This window comes from Macaca fascicularis, chromosome 9 (genome assembly GCF_037993035.2).
Source record: "Macaca fascicularis isolate 582-1 chromosome 9, T2T-MFA8v1.1".
NCBI classification, from domain to species: Eukaryota; Metazoa; Chordata; class Mammalia; order Primates; family Cercopithecidae; genus Macaca; species Macaca fascicularis.
Window position 1 is genome coordinate 94,111,953 of NC_088383.1, and position 14,309 is coordinate 94,126,261.

Consider the following 14,309-nt stretch of genomic DNA (forward strand, 5'->3'; position numbering starts at 1 on the left):
GGAAAATATAATAAGTTACTGTGCTTTCTTATTATATCACCTTTTGGTCTCTGTTAACAAAAAATGCAGTTACATGTAAATTTTAGTATATGACAATATTCATCTCACAGTACTTACAGTGATAACGGTGGAAGAGGAAGGAAGGTAAAACTTTTGCTGTGATTCCATAAATGAGCAATGTGGGACGCCATTGTGTGAGTCCAGTGCTTACACAAGCGCCTGAACACAGAGCTGCCAGGCTGGGTGTGTGTGTCAAACTCTGCCAAAGCCCTGAAAGCACCTGTTGTGAAAAGTTGGAAAAAGGTCTTGGCAAGCAAAACTCATGTTGATTTTTGTCACCTTTTTGAGCAAATATTCTTTGCAGATCAATAGTCCATTGGTTTATTTTTACAAATGTTTTCTTTTGATTTTTCTTTCCTCCCAATGTAGTTTCAAAAACCAGTCCATTTTAAAAATGATCCTTCTTATGGAGTGAAAGAATACAATACTCAGAGTGGTTCCATGCTCAAGTTCAAAGATGCAAATTTTCTTCTTTTTCTGCGTGTCTCATATTCAGTTAATAGCCCCGAGATTATGAAAGATCCATTACCTTCTCAATTGCAGATTCCGGTATTGCCAACACAACATAGCAGCATTAAAATTCATATCATTCTATAATGGTATTTTCCAAAATGTCCCTTTTCCAAACACTTTCCAAAATACACTTTTTTGGGTTACTTTAAAATTTTTAATATAAAATTTAACAATTCAAAATGTATTTTACAGTCAGAATAGCAGGAATTTTGCTCTTTGTAGGTACTGAGGGATTATCATTAAATAAAATGTATAGCAAGTGTGCTAGAGCAGTATTCTTCTGTAAGACAGATCCAGAGTTATTGACTTGAGAAAAGGAGGAGAAATGCATGTATGAATGCAAAGAACCCTTTTTTTTTTTTTTTTTTCCAGCAGGGTACTGAAAACTCATTCTTCTTCATGACGGAAGGCAAACAACCCTCTCTGGTCTTTTTTCTACTATGATTCATATTTTGGTCTAAGTTATTTCCCAAACCAAGAGTAGACTCCCTCCTGAGTCTCTGTTGACTTACCTGGCTGCCAACAAAGGAAGGCTACTAGTTTCTTGGAATTCATATAATTATATTTCTGTGGGTACTCATAAAGAGCCATCACCTCTGTCCTTGCACACCCCACTTCTAGACTGGCCTCCACCCGGGGGTGGTAATAACTGAAAAGAAAACATTTCTCGACCTAATCCAGTACCTCATAAATCAAACTTTACCCCTTCCACTAACACTCAAATTCCATCTTATTAATATAACTGCCAAACTAAATTAAGTCTATTTTTACTTTTTTGTTTACCTCCTATATAATGGAATCATATTTTTTTCATATGAAAATTTTAACAAATAATATGTCACCTACCATTTGCACCTCTACACGATGCTAGAGAATTAAGTTGGGAAAGTCAGACCTCCAGTGCTCTTGATTCAAATAAGTCCTGACCAAAGATTTAACCAGAATGTTCCCTCAGTGCTGGAAATAAATATTTATTTATATATGTATTTATGTAATACTTCTAGTTTGAAAAGAGAACTTGAGATAGTCTCCAGAAATATATACATACCAGTGGAAGAAAAACAGACCAATCTGTGGAAATTAAAGCAAGAAGAATGATAGGCTGGAAGAAAATATATATTAAAGCAGTAATGTTGGTTCCTGCCATGCTGGTCTTAGGATTCTGATAGGTTCCTGCATGTTGGTGGTAATTTTGAACAGACTATCCTAATAATCCAGGCAAATATAGTTTGAAAGCACAATTAGTCATGAGACTACTCATGTTACTGACCAAAATCACACTGCTTTGAGAGACAGCACAGTTGTTCCTGTTCCTGTGATGCATGAGGAATTTTCCTCATGGTTCCTTGTGAAGTAGACAGTGAATGATTAGTAACTATTAATGGGAAGCAGGATATCTGTGAAGAAGAGGGAAAAATGACAGCATTGCACAGATTTGAGGGAATGGATTCTTTGACTTTATCATATTTAACGTAAGCTCCCAGTGACTAATGAGTTTGAAATGCCTGGTCATCTACATATGTGTGCCTGATTCCAGGAGAGATGGAGTCTGACAGTTTGTTTAGCAGCCAAGTTCATGGGAATGGAGTCTGCTGCCTAAGGCCCCGAGCAGCCTTTATTGCAAATTCAGTAGAGTAACCCCCTGTGTAGCAAACAGTCAGGATCACTGATTATTATTTGCAGACTTTCCAAAGCTCTCATCAAATGGGAGCCCCAAACTGTCAATTTCTGGAAATATCGATGCTTAATGCTTGCTCATTCACAGAGTATGGAGAAGGTGTTGGCAATCTGGGGATAGAGGGGAGACTTGTGCCACATTTTAGAGGATGGCACTTTGGAACTTAGGGATACAGAAGTCTGATGTGAGGACAGCCATTTGACTATCAACTGTCTTATTCACAAGAGAGGAATTAACTTCATAGCATCCCTTTTGTTAGAAAAGGGGACTTACTGAGTGCCATCTATGTGCAAGCTAATAGATAAACAGTAATACGTTTTCCAAAAGCAGATGGAAGTTTTGAGAGTTCCAAAGCTTATATAATTAAGGACAAAGAGAAGGTTTAAGAAATTTATAAATATAAAACTATGTATAAGACTGTGTATGTAGGCCATGCAGAGGAGGTAAAGTGCAAGCTTTGGTAACTTCACAGAAAATCTATCTATGATGGTTTTCTCCTATAATCCTCAGAGTAACCAATGATCTGAGTAGAACTCTTTCCATGTGACATAGGACAAAACTAAGATCCAATTTTTTGTAGTTGCCAAATTTTGCTAATAAAAACAGTGGACTCTAAGTTAAATTTGCATTTCTAATATATAACAAAAAATTTTTCATATAAATATGTTCCCAATTTTTTTATATTAAAAAATCATCTATTAGGATCTGGAATTCAAATTTAACCTGGTGTCCTGTATTTTATCTGGTAGTCTTACCAATATTATATAGCCTAGTTTTTAACCCAGATTTGTTGAATACAAATATAAAGTTCAAATATATTTTAGTCCTTTCCTATTTTAAGTACCACATGCTTAATAATTACTAAGTACAGTCATTTTCCCTTTAAATGAAAATAATCTTTGCATTAAATTGTTTATTATTTAAATAATGGAAATTATATATACTCTAGGTCTTAAAAACTTAACTTTAAATTATCCAAGTAATAATAGTTATTCCAGAAAAAATTGAAACGCAAACTAGAAACAGCAAGCAACCCTTATGATCCTCTCTTTCATAGATAACTTCTTTTTGTCATTTAGTTTTTATATCCTTCTGACTTTCTTATGCAAATGGGTATATATTGCTTTAAAAAAGAGTCAGTGTTATACATTCTTTTAAATACAAAGTGACTTAAAAAAACACAAGTGTATTTTCTTTGTGCTGGGCCTTGTATGTGATGATAGAGATTTGGCAATCAATTATCAGGATTTAGATGAAAAAAATCAGCAAGTAGAATACCAGATGTGAGAGCTTCCCACAGAAATTCTTCTTCCTTTGAAGTGTGAGATTAATGATCTATATCAGATGGTTGAGTGTATTGCAGTTAGAACTAATGTGAATCATTTCAGATGGCTACCGGATGATACAGGTATGGCTGATAAAAAGTCCCTCAGAATTATGATAAATCGACTTGGTCTCATCATTGTCTCATAGAGCAATGCAGGCAAAGGAAAAAAAATGTCTCTTGACCGATTATTTGAGTTCTTATTGCAGATTTAAAATAAAATAAATCAGTGGGATTTTATGTCAAATTTATCTACCAGAATTGTCACCTAATATATATAAAGTAGATATTGGGCTTTCTTTCAGATGAGAGGGAAAATAGAGAAAAATGGGTAACTTGTCATGAATGTAAAACTTCAGAGAGAGCTAAGAGAAGCATGCAAGCCAGCTTTTTACAGGCCAAACTTTTTTTCTTTTATAGAACAAGCCTATATTAAGCAACATCAGTGACTCAGCTATTTGTCCCAATGCAGAATTTAGGGCTGCCTTCACATGAAGCAAAAGGAAGTGTCAAATAAATTATTGGAAAAATGTGTTTCAACACCTGCATTATCTTGCTTGGCTATACAGAGTTAACTTGGGTTTCCTAAGAATTTTCTGGGAATTTTTACTGAGTATGCCTGGTCAAAGTAGAATAGTCTACAAAACCACCTGTGATTTTCCCTAAGGATAACCTGCCCTTGACTCCATCTCTGACTTCCACCTTTGAAACCAACACCTATTGTTACAAGGAGGAGGGACCAGATGGTAATATCTACAATTAACAGATATTCCACAGACAATTCCTTAGTAGAACAGAGAAAAAAAAAAGTGCTGGTCTGGGACCCTGGAGACTTGAAATCCAGTCATGAATCTAACAATGTCAACACACAAGTTGGCAAGTTGACACAATGCCAACTTAGACAATTTGTGCAACTTACCCATTCTTGTCTGGGTGCAAGTGGCTCATGCCTGTAATCCCAGCATTTTGGGAGGCCAAGGAGGGTGGATCATCTGAGGTCAGGAGACTAGCCTGGCAAACATGGCAAAACCCTGTCTCTACTAAAAAATACAAAAATTAGCTGGACATGGTGGTGCATGCTTGTAATCCCAGTTCCTAGGGAGGCTTAGGCACGAGAATCCCTTGAACCTGGGAGGTGGAGGTTGAGCGAGCCAAGATTATGCCACTACACTCCAGCCTCGGAAACAGAGGGAGACACTGTCTCTAAAACAAAACAAAAAACTAAAACTTACCCATTCTTTATCTTGGTATCCTCAACTGCAAGATAAGATTTTGTTGATTTTTTGAGCCCACTTTCAGGATTCTCAGCTCTAAAATTATTTCAAAGGTTTTTTTTCTGTCTTCTTGTAAGTTCTGAAAGTGTATTTCAATTTGACAATTCACCATGCATCTCTCTTCTGCTGAAAATGTGCTACTGAGTTTATAAACAGACACCTGTTTGGAAAATAGATAAACATAACAAACTTCTACAGCTGTTTTGAAGACTGAAAAGAAAACTATTTGCCCCGTAAGTATAAAAATCAATAAATACATTTGTATATCTTTGTATATATATTAAATAAACATACCTTGTCAATAAATATATGTATCTGTGTATATAGATAGATGTGTGTATATTTATATACACACACATAGATAAAGATATAGCTATAAATATATAGCTATAGTAACATATGGATTGAAAATCATCTGCACTAATATAGATAAAATTCTCACTAGTCCAGTGCTTCTCCATCTATCTGAATTGAAGAGCCAGATTTTTTAAAAGTTATTATTACTATTTTTAATTCCTTGGTGACAAAAAATTCAATTAAAACAGCAAGTTGCCATTAAAGTTTCTAACTTTAATGACTCACTTTTTATGTGCATTCTCTCTTTACTTATCTCCCAGCAAACCAGTAATGGAAACAGATCATCATAAGTCTATGCACCAAGTTTTATGTAGAATGGCACTAGGGCATGAGATTACATGAAATTTTCATTTTCTTAATATTTTATATAGTTCGATTTCAATGTAGATATTATACCTAGAATAGAAGATTTTAAAAATTAACATGTATTTTGGTATAATTCACTCACTAAAAATACATATATGAGTAGGATGATATAATCTCAATTATTAATCTAAGTTATCTCAGGGTAAAATTAAACAAGATATTTCTTTCCTTTTTGAAAGGGGAATATTTGTGTTTTTTGATATTTCATAATCATTGGGTATGTATTACACATATAATGAGAAAAAATAGTTTCCATTACAACGTGAACAAAGGGCAATGTAAAGTTATTATCAAGTTGGCTTAACACAACTGGTTCACCTTCATTTACATGAACCATTCTTTTGATGGAATATCTGAAGGGAGAAATGTTGTGTGTTTGTGGTCCATTCCAGTTCTGGCTCTGTGTAAATTCTAATAAAAATGAAATGTAATTGATACTCAAAAATATCATTCATCAATTTTAATTCATCAGTCAACACACATTTAAATAGCAAATTGTTATTAAAATGTCTAACTTTAATGACACTTTTTATGCTTATTCTCTCTTTACTTATCTCCTGGTAGAACAGTAAACACTCCACTAAGGTACACAAATACATTCTTCAGGGAGTAATGCTTGCCTGGTTCTTTAGCAATAGTTGGCCCACTACTTCCAAGTCAACTGATGTTGGCATTCCACAGGTTTTATTTTTCCAGCTAACAGTTGGCTATTCATTTATTCATTTACTGAATGTTTAATGAGTATAGTGCTATGAATCAGGAACCAAGCTGTTTCCAGAGGATAAAATGTGGAAGAAAAAGACATAGTTCCTGTCCTCCTGGAGTTTTTATGCTAATACAAAAGGCTGATACTGAACAAGTGACTACATGTTCTGTCAGCAATGTGGAGACTACATGGGGAAAAGAGCAAGAAGGGTGTGGAAGACTATTTGAAAGAGTATTTTTATTGTATTTTCGCTAGCATGAGCCAACTAACCAGATAATAGCATGATTCATTTCCCCAGAGGGTCTATTTTATAATACACAAAGGAGTCACAAGGACATTCCTAACTGACCTCGGATGTTTTTTAATTAAAAAGAAGTTGCACTAGTTTACATGGAAAGCAACAGTGTGAGAAAGGTTAGGAGAAAATAAAACAGCCCCCTAAAAGGATACCCTAGGCCATGTAATATCACACAGGAGATTCTACTGTAGTTGCATCTTTAAAGAGCTGAAGTGGGGATGCAGGCATCTCAGCAACTTCTATTGTCATTTCAAGGTAGAAACTTACTAACCAACCTACCAGTTCAAAATTTAATTATATGTGTTTGTTGATTTTTGTTTTGGAAGGAACCAAAGGAGTATTAGGTTAGCTGATTGATAGATGAAGTCTGTAATTCAATTTCTTTGTGAAGAGCCTTCTCCCCATAAATACAAGTGCCAATTTATTCTTCTCTTATTTCTGTCCTTTTACAAATTCAATGTGGTGAACATAAAGTCTTCACAATAACAGCTAACATGTTCTGTGCACTCGCTACATGACGGTAAAGTACTGTGCTAAATATGCCATAACCAGATCTCTTAATCTGTTCTGAGTTATGAAAGAGGAGATATTTTTATTCCATTTTTCAGATAAGGAAATTGAGATATTGATAAAGTAACTTGTCCAACAGAGCTACTCAGTGATGCAGCCAACCTCACAACCAAGCAGTTTGAGGGTAGAAATTTCCACTACACTACCACATCCATGACATCATCAGAGGCATCACCAATGGCCCCATGACCATGACTGTAATCTATATTAAGATTTTCTTTGTAAATTAGGTCCACTCTTCAGAATAAATTTTGTGTCTTTTTATATTGGGAATTTAACCTACCGATTTGAACGTGTTAAATAAATATTATGTAATGGTCATAATAAAAAAAATAAGGAAGCCCCAGACGCTCTGTGATCAAAAGATTATTTTGAGTTATTATGAGTTATTATGCGTTGAGATACTTTAGCACAGTCTTCACAAAACAGCAACATATGAGCTCCAGTGCAGCCACATCAGCCACAGATTGGCTGTGATTAGGGTTTTTCCCTTTACAAGAGAAATACTTTACTTCCACATAGCACCAGCTATGGCTGCCTTAGTGAACTATTGTTCTTCTCTTTTACCCAAAGGCAACCTACGCCTATGAATGAAGTAGCTACTTGCACTGTGCGCCCCCTGCCACACATGTGTCCACTACACAAGAAATCACCTACTTTTACCATGTGAGGCTTGTATAGTTTGGCTCAAACCAATAATTGTGCCACTTCTGAGATGACATGAGAGCATGCCAACTCCAGCCCAATACTGATCAAACTGACTCCAGAAATGGTTTATTGTTCTAGCAGGATGTTTCCTCTGGATTTTTATACAGATACAAAATCATTCTCATGAAAAAATAAACAGAAATAAAGAAATAATGAGGCCATGAACATCTGCAGGATCATCCAGAGCTCACTATTCCTGTGCTTTTGGAAACATCCACCTGCTGTTCCGTGCAGGTGGGTGCTGTAATTCCCACCTTTCCCAGTGAATTAAACAAGTCTCAGGGCATTGGTTATCTGTGTATCCAAAGAAGAAGCTGTTACCCACTGGCACCTGTAACCTTAACACATACTATTTTCTTAGAAAGAAAAAAATGACTAAAAGTCACAGATGGGTCAGTTTCCAGTTTCCACTCTGAGTCCACACAATTTTCTGTGACCCAGGATCAGAACGATGGTTCAAAATGCTTTCTCTCTTCTTTATCTTTTTTAAATGAGAATAAATTAATGAAATAATACTCTAACTTATTATTAGTTGTTTGGGAATTTGAAAACCACATTGCCACATATTTTCTTAATCCTGAAACAGATTTAAAGTTGTATTTTCATTCATTCATTTACTCAACAATTATCTCTACTGAGCATTGACTGCATGAAAAAAATACTGCCATGTCCCAGGGGGGAGAGAAAGAAGAAAGTCGCCTAGATAAGCCTTCCTAACCAATTCTGGATCTCCAAACCCAGTGCAGGATACAGACATGTTAATAACCATAACATTAAACATAGTATAAGTTCAATAATAAAAGATTAAGATGCTATGAAAATAAAATATGGGTAGATCATGAGATCTTAAGCTGTAAATGAAAACCCAACTGAAGCTGGTTAAAAAAATTAAAAAGTATTTACTGGATTCCTCGACCATAAAGTCCAAATGCCAAATAGTTGCAGGTTAGGTGTCATTCAGCAGTCTAAATGTCTTCCCTAATGACTACCTGTCCAGGTCCAGCCCATGCTGAAGTTGAGGGGAGTGGATGAATGAGCAGAAAAAGCACTCAGGTGGTTTTATTCAGCAACAGCTCTCATCAACAGCTTACTCACACTAGCTCTCTCACACTGTCTGCCCTCTCTTGGCTGCTTGAGCCCATGGCTCCCACACACAGCTGTGTGGCCGGTTCTCCCTTGCCTTCAGGGTCAGCAGCTTAACTCTCTCTCTGGGCACCAGCAAGCTGAGCTGTGTCCTGACTCCCTCCTGTCCGTCTGCAAGACAGATAGCTTTGGCTCTCTCTTTTTCTCTGGGCGTCAGCACACCCACCATGTCAAGCCATGTTGAGCCAAGACAAACCCCAAGAGCCCCTGTACAGTGTTAGCAGAGCAATTATACCCTTTACAGGAACTAGTGGCTCAGAGCCAAGTATGAACTTACCCAAACAGAGTATATAACAAGTGGATGTGTGCACCTGCACACCAAACTCGCCAAGTTATGCAGGCCTGGCTATTCCACTACCAAAGTACATCCATGTACCTTACACTACCCTGACCCCTGTGATTTTGCCTTTTCGTAGTAACGTGGCTACTATAAATGTTCCGCAGCTCACACATTCTTACACTGCCATCTAAGAAAGAAGAGGACACTCCAGCAAAATCTTCTTTCATCTCCTGACTATGATTGTCTTTAGTGTCCAATCCCAAATCAAGCACTTTGACTAGGGATTTGGGCATTTTAATTGACATAAGCTAATCAGGGCTCATCCCTTGAGTTAGGAAAGAGATCAAGCTACCAAAACCACATGGCTGAGAGTGGAAGGGGTGGCTTCCCAAATAAAATCAGGATTGTGTTATTCATAGAAGAGAAAGGGAATACTGGGCAGTAGGAAACAGTTCTGAGAGGGGCTGGGCAAGGGAAAGGGCATGAAATATGACTCCCTGGAGACCCTGCTTAGCAAGGGTCTTAATTAGAAGATAAGAAGCATCTATGATTGAAAATATAAAGCAGGTAACTGTAGTCTACAATCCCTTCTGGAGTGCCACTCACCCTCCACTAATCACTTCTCTACTTGAAAATAGCACAGTTACCAAGAAGGCCACTAGTACTACCTCTAGGAGTTTCACAAATGCATCAGCTCCTCTTCCACTGCCTCCCAAGTCATCAGATGGTGGCCACAGCTTTTGTTAAGATAGGGACAGTGATTGAGTTATGGCTACAAGAGAGTTTTCAAGGGTCTTCTAGTAAGGTAAACACAGTTAGCAGAATCATTCTTCTCTAGAACTATTACTGGACTTTACTATTTCCTCATTGAAAATCACTGGGCCTAAGTACACAGACACATGAATGCATATAAAACTACCATTTAATGAGAATTTACTGCAAAGGAGGATGTGCCCATTGTCTTATGTACATTATATATGATTGTCTACACATGAAACCTATGAGATGAGCTCTATTTTTATTCCTATTTTATAGATAGTAAAGTTGAGGCTTAAAGAAAATAAGTCCTTTGTGCAAGCCTTGAGTATGTGTTGAAAATGGAATTTGAACTTAAGAGTTCTGACACTAAAACTTAACTTCTAAATCATTACATATTTATAAAGCCCCTAAATTTGATAAGCTAGAAATTCCCGTATTGTACCTAATTCATAAAGTGAAATACACTTGTTTTATGTTATAAAGATTGTGGATCAGCCACAAAAAAATGCCAAAGGAGATTCTGTAATCTTTGTTTCCCAAAGGTTTAAATTATCAATATGCTGAAATTTCTACAGTAACAAGTGGAATTATGACATGAAAATACCTGAACCAGTGGTCATGAAAGAAATTATTTGTATTTTTCTTTGGAGTGCTTCATGTTATTTTCCCCTCCACATATTCTCATATACATATATCATATTAACTAACCTAAAGATGTTTGGATTCATTAGTAACAAAATAAGCTTATATTTACTGAATACAGATTGATGAAATTGATGGGTCAGTACCTACCTTAAAATGACTGACATATAAACATTGAACATGGATAATTAATAATTCAAAGGTAAATCAGCATAGTCAGTTCATCAGGTTGCTATAAACTAGGGGCTAAGTCTCCCTGATTCTAATCAAAATCTAATTCTTTCTGGATGGGAAACTGGCAGCATTACTTAACCTCACTAAACATCAGTCTCCTCGTCCGTGTAATGAAAATAATAGTGCATTCTTTGTGGATGAAGTAACATATGTTAAGTGTTTGGTACTGTGTCTGGCCCATTGTAAGCAGCAAGTTGAATACTAGCTATCTTTATTGAAGATATTCAATAGCTCAGCTATTGAATCAGCTTTCCGTCTTTCCCTTTTCCTTTCACCCTCCCCGTGTGTAAGTTCACCAAAAAGTAGCAATAATTCCATAATTCTTTAGTATTTCTATAAGACTGATACTAATCGTTGATTATGACCCTTCAAACTATGGTAATATTTTACCTGCTGGAGAAAGGCAATTCCCAGAGCAATAATTTCTATCTTATTTGGGCCTGTCAATCACTCCCAATATATTCTTTTCTTGATCCTATTTAATAGTGTCTTGACAGCATTAAATCATTCTGATGTCATAAAGTTAAAGAGTTTATGACTTCCGTCTACCAAAATATCACCCCCTCCAAAAACAAAAAAAGAACAAAGTAAAAAATAATCATGGATTAGTGAATAGACTCATCAACAAACTGTCTTTGTACATGGAAAACAAGCAAAGACAGTCCAGAATATTTTGCCCCTCAGAAGACATCTGGCAAGGACTGGAGACATTTTGGGTTGTCACAACTGTGTGACTAGGGGAGTACTACTGGCTTTGAGTGTGTAGGAGCCAGAGATACTGCTAAATGTCCTACAATGCAAAAGACAGCTCCCTACAATAAAAAAATTATCAGGCACTGGCCGGGCGCAGTGGCTCACGCCTGTAATCCCAGACCTTTGGGAGGCTGAGGTGGGCGAATCACTGAGGTCAGGAGTTCAAGACCAGCCTGACCAACATGGTAAAAACCCATCTCTACTAAAAAAAATGCAAAAATTAGCTGAGCGTGGTGGCGTATGCCTGTAATCCCAGCTATTTGGGAGTCTGAGTTAGGAGAATCGCTTGAACCTGGGAGGCGGAGGTTGCAATGAGCTGAGATCATGCCGCTGCCCTCTAGCCTCGGTGACAAAAACAAAACTCGCTCTCAAAAAACTAAAAAAAACGATCAGGCCCAGATGATGTCAGTAATGCCAATATTGAGTGACTCTAGTCTGGACATATACCCTTGAAGTTAGAGACATATTAACTTGGAGCGCATTAAAAAAAAAAAAAAAAAAAGATTGGTCACTCCCCAGCCCAGCACAACCTCCAACTTGATCATATTTAGTTAGAAATATATTATTATAATAGCCAAAATTTTCTTTTTTTCTCCCTACCTTCTTCTCAAGGATATAAAATTAGATCTAAACCAATTTAGTGGCCTGGAGAAAACCAGACTCAGACAATTTTGGAAGTGCCACCCTTTGACATGTTATTTTCTTTTTTTAAATGATGATTTGATGGCCTTCAGTCACCTACAGGGAGGCTCTGCCATTCCTGTTTGTCAGGCTCCATGTCTGATAGCATCATGTGGTCACACAGCACAAAATCATGATTTATTAGGACTTTACAATGCATGGTAAGGCCTTTGAAAACATTTTTTTACACGTCCACTGGGACCTGTTGTGTCAGTTCATAGGATTTTTACAAAACACATACAAAGAACAAATAAAATGACCCCAGTCCCAAAATGCTCTGCAAGTGCTTATTGTTTGATATGGAATGAAGAGAAAATCAAGCACATTCCATTGTTCCAGAATATGAAACTGCTCCACAGAATTTCACGTTCATCGGGTTTCTGTTGCTATTTTAATTTTTCTAAAAGTGTGACATCCTGTATCTTAGTGGTGTGAAACTGAAACAAACCAATACAACACGTTCCAATTGTAAGAATATACAATTTTGAATTAGTCACGCAGATGACTGAAGTGTAAAAATGTTCTTTGGTCCAATGTTACAAAAAATTTGTAAAACAAAAAAAATACAAAGGGCGTTAAATGAAAACATATTACTACATCAGCTGAGGAATTTATTTATTTTCATTTAGTTAATTTTCTAATTTCTTTATTTACTTTTCATAGAATTCCCCAGGAAATATCTTTGGAACTGTAAAACTGAATATATTAAATGGTAGGTTTTTGTAGTTTATGTAGTCTATATCAACTCAAAGGACTGTTTTTTTCCATTCTAGTTTACTTTTGCATAGCTGAGGCATGTACTTGCCTACATTTCGCCTGCCAATATTTCTCTTGGGCTCACGGTAAGCAGAAGAGAACTTAGGAAAAAAGTACCTCCTTTAACAAGAAACCTCCTTTGCTTGTTAAAAAGGAATAAACTTGTTGAGCCGGGCACAATGCCTTATGCCTGTAATCCCAGCACTTTGGGAAGCCAAGGCAGGCAGCTTACTTGAGGTTAGGAGTTTGAGACCAGCCTGGTCAACATGGTGAAACCCTGTCTCTCCTAAAACTACAAAACTTAGCGGGGCATGGTGGCACACACCCGTAGTCCTAGCTACTTGGAAGGCTGAGGCAGAGGTTACAGTGAGCCGAGATCAAGCCACTGCACTCTAGTCTGGGCAGTAGGGTGGAGACTCTGTCTCAAAAAAAAAGAAAGAAAGAAGGAAACTTTTCTTCCTCTTGTTTTAGATTTCCATGTGAAAGGCTTACATTTTGCAACTTTTTCTTAGAACTGCAAACGTTTTCCTCAAAATGTTTTGAAGTCTAAAATAAAAGGTGTCATTAGGGAACAGAATAGCTGGAAAATTTGAAAGCTTTTTTCTCCCCTTTTTCCACTTTTAATTTGTAATGAATAAATATGTAACATAATCTGATTAATATAAACACTTAAGTGTACCTAAATTGCTAAGAGTTTTAAAATATAACTGGCACTTTTAACATGAATTCTGAGCTGAAGGGCAACTGTAATGAAAAAATAATGATTGAAATACGTACTTTCCCTTATTTCAGGACAAAACTTCTAAAACACGTGTATTTAATTGTGTTAAATGATTTTGGAGATAGGATATTCCAAAAGATTTTGGAGCTAAATTATTACAGAAACATAATAAATTAAAATTCTAATGTTAGTGATCATTACCCAGGAGTCATTTTTACTTAAAATATATGATTTTAAAGCTAACAGTAAGGTCTGGTCTTGCTCATGAAATAAGGATGGAGCATTGCCTAAAATGTGTCAAATACTTTACATGCTTTGCCATTTCGAAGTGCAATAGGTCTGTTATCTAGCAAATCCATGCAATGGCCAATGTAGAGTACCCTTTGAATTCTGATAAATTTAAGATAAATATATCCAAATAGTCTTGAACATATGATCCTATTCTGGGTCGACTTGACCCTTGAATTAAGGTTGAAGAAACTACTA